This window comes from Aphis gossypii, chromosome 2, assembly GCF_020184175.1.
Source record: "Aphis gossypii isolate Hap1 chromosome 2, ASM2018417v2, whole genome shotgun sequence".
NCBI classification, from domain to species: Eukaryota; Metazoa; Arthropoda; class Insecta; order Hemiptera; family Aphididae; genus Aphis; species Aphis gossypii.
The window spans coordinates 49,206,029-49,210,294 of NC_065531.1; positions in this window are offsets into that span (position 1 = coordinate 49,206,029).

The window sequence follows — 4,266 nt, forward strand, 5'->3', positions numbered from 1 at the left end:
AATTTTATTATGTTAAATATTAGTTATATTATGCATATAAATTTGTATACTGTAAGTAGGGATATCAAATGGTACACTTGAATATTTTTAAAAAATACGAAATCACTATTTATTTTTAATTTTTTTTGTGTTTAAGTACTTAACACAAAATATTTTATACACTATAAGGTATTAGGGAGTGTAATAAAATAGAAATGATTCTATAAAACTTTATTTCAAAAATATTAATAAGAACAATAATTATTGATCAATTGTTTTTATTTCTATTAACACTTTTTTGTATAACTTTAATTTTTTCTTATTTTTAAGGAAATTATTGAGCAAATATAAAAAAATAATCTATAAAAATGAAATCCTTTTTGCATCATTATACAATCTATAATCCATTTTTCGTTTTTAGTAAAATTTAAAATTCGTATTATACTAATATTTAATTATACATTTCAATTTCGTCAATAGTACTTACAATAAAATCATGGCGTATTGGAATTTAAATAGTTTATACGACCTGATTTCAAAGGATCATTAACTCCATTATATTATTTATTATATATATATAATACGGTATTTGATTGAATACCGGATTACAAAATTCTCATTAATTTATTAATCTTTATATTATGTCTTGAGAATTATATTTATGTAAGGTCGATGTTCACGAACATAGCTAAATATTCAGAAATTCGTGTACTCATAAAATGCTTACCTACCTACTTATAATGGCTAATACCACTTATCTACTGCTCTCATCTGTTTGATATTAATTACTATGACCTTAATACAATTTTACCCTATATTATCTACTATATTAAAGTATTCAAAAAATCGAAAAACTAATAATAATAATTATCAATTATAATATTATATTACATCATATTGAAAAAGTAGGTCAGCGTATTTCGGTGGTAGATGTTTGTCCATCGTCCCTTCGGTCCTCGGGGCTCGGACAGGATAGTGTAATTTTACTGTAGGTATTCAATTTGAATGCAATAGGATCGCATTTGATAAAAAAACGATTCTGAGTGGACGAGGGGATCTTTTTTATTTAATTTTATTCGTTTCTATGGTGATAAACAAAGCCGTAATTATTTTATATTACCTACATTATCGTGAAGTTATACATTTTTTCTCTTTTAACCGTTTTTATTTCGAGTATCATTTCGAAAATTGAAAAATGACTTCTCTAAAATACCTGCTCAAGAATATTATCTTTCAGAAAATATACTACACTTGAATTTTTGAGCAAGTTTAGGGGGAGAAAAAGTGTTTACAGAATAAAAAAGAAATACACATCATTATAAAACCAATATACATTCCTCGCTCCGCTCAGAATCTAATATTATTAACATTATATTATCAAGTTAGGCAATTATTAATTTTGAATTTGTATTTGCTTCAACGTCAAACTATAACTATATGTTAATTTTATAGTTTGTAATAAATTATAATTATGAAATAAATTTTCAGGACTTCGCTAGTAAAAAATGTATTTGTTTATAAATTTAAATAATAATAGTAAGTAGTAAATATACTACTAGTATATAAATTATAAATATACTTTAAAAAATTATGAACACATAACCTGGAGTTAAGGCGATACTATATATTGTGATAAAAAATTGTATTTTTTCGATTCCATTGATTCTCAGGGAAAAATTAAATTTTTTTTAAACTAGAACCTCCTCTCTTACCCCAAAATGTTTACTGGTGGTCATTCAAAGGTCACATCATGCTAGTTACTAGGTATTATTTTATATTAAGTACGTAACACAAGATAACTCACTTTTATTTATACAACGAGATGCGACCAGTTGTCAGATAAGTCGCCTTGTCGCGCCACCCTCCGAAGTTTTTTTGAAACTAGGTGGATGGGTATATGTATATTGGTGATAGGGTTTGAAATTAAAGACATTCAATTTTAGAGACACGTTTTTCAAGGATGTCGTTGCACTGATAAACAGTACTTGTGCACGTTACTGTGACGCAAATAAGATTTATTTGAGAATCGAATAGGACACGGTGATTACCAGCAATGACAGCGCTTTTCTCGGATTGACTTAATGACGACAAACATGTTTACGATTGTCCACTTGCAAATCGATCGTGTACAATACAATTATAATGATGTTAATATTAATAATTTTCAACAGAAAAACAGTCGTTGTGGCCATCCCCGTTTTCTTTTAACACTAACCAACCGTAAATATTTCGGTTATACCGTTTGCGAGCAACATAATATTCAGCCATATGACGATGGTTACCACCAGCCGTATCGGTCGATGGACCACGGTATAAATTTGATGAGCATATCTTATAGATCATGGTATACAGGTACACGCCATCGGTTAACCGTGATTATTATTAAACGATTCGTCGTTGTGGGCCTTTCACTCTGTTGTTACTTAGTGAGTTCGATTCAAGATCAAAAATGTCTCGTAACGACGTCGTCAACCTGATGCGGTCAGCGATGTTTGGCTCACGTAGTTTCTATAGTACATACAGACTATTTTGAAAGATGAGTTGTTTTTGCCGTCAGTGACCGTTATCCGTTAGTAAATTATAACACAAGAGAAGGTACGTAAGTCGTTGGTATCGAGTATTGATTTCAAACGATTTTGCAGTGCCCACCATCGCTGTCATCAAAAGCTTGGTGTAGTAGGTACTTTCATACGATGGTACATGTATACATATTTATTTTTCATGTCATAATGTCGCTTAAAAGGATGTCAGTTAACTTATAATTTATATATGAAAGATATTAAGATCTTTAAATTTACTTAAAAAAAAAAAATGTATTTAAATGTATTTTTTCATTTTTTCATTTATTTATCTCTACGCATCTCAAAAATTATTTTATAGCATTTTTAGTAGCTTTACGAAATTTTCTCAATACAAAAAAATTAATTTTAGTTATCTCTTGGCGTTTATTTTTATGATTTAAAGACAATCTAACTCTTTAATTCACAAGAATTCTACACTTTTTTTGTTACAAATTAGTGGGTAGGTATTGATAAAAAAAAAAAAAACAAAACAAAACAAATAAATAAATAAAATAAAAAAACTATAACACCGATAAGTTTTCTTTCTATATATACTGTGAATATTTGGTAAATCATTTGTATAAACATTATACCTACTCATAAGTTTGCTCCTCGCTAAACTTTTTTTATATAATATTATAATCTTGTAATTACACAATAACCATTGTTTGTATAGGTAAATATTGAGAGACCGTTTTTAAAATGTTTTGAATTAGTATATTTAAGTTTTAAATTTTTATTAAAATTGTTTATATAAAACTCCATAAATAATGAGTGTATCAGTGTATGGCGTCCTCTTAAACTTCTTTCGAAATCGATTTCACAATTTTAAGAACCTGTGAAATATAACTCTCCTAAACAGTTGTCTAAAACTAAAATATAATAATTTTAAAGATCGAAAATAAGCATAATAAAAACTTATCGTTAATAACTTTTACAAATATGAATATATGATATTCCTATCTATAAACATAACACCTAATTAAAAAAAAAAACAGTTGTCAACTAGAATATTATTTGAGAGGCTTTTTTCAGAATGGTGTCAAATAAAATAATAACCATAATAAGTGCCACATTTGTGACTTTAATAATAATATGTGCTAAATGCGTACGGGTCAAGGGCCATTAAAAAGTTTTTATTTTTTCTTCGAGTCCTCTAAATGTTGTGATTGCCGTATCACGTGCGACTTTTATTTGAATATAAATGATCTCATATCAAAACAACATGATATACGCATAGGTGCGCATTGCATAGGTAGTATTATTGTCGAATGCGGTTATCGCAGTTGTACTTTGTACCACGTAATCGTTTATACCGTTTATAATTATTAACACTTTGGCGCGTTAATCATGGCCGTTGTGTCTCCGGATGTCGAATAGATATCCGTTTAGATGCTCGTAAAAACGGCGCAATAATTCAAAATGATATATATTATACATAATTATTAACTAGTTCACGGCCACTGTATACTGACAATAGCCTTATCGCTTTCGATTCGCGAAAAACCCACGCATACGGACTTTCCTACGTTCGGTGTATCGGATAATAATGAAAAAATAAAAAAATAAAAAATAAATTATAAGAACTTTTAGCAAAAAAAAAAAAAATGGATGTACTGACCAATCATCGAACCTCAATAACGTTATAATATTAAATATCGCAACACAAACGGTCGCCACTCCCAAGTGTCATTGGGGTTTTTCCCCCACAAAGGCGTCTGTCGAT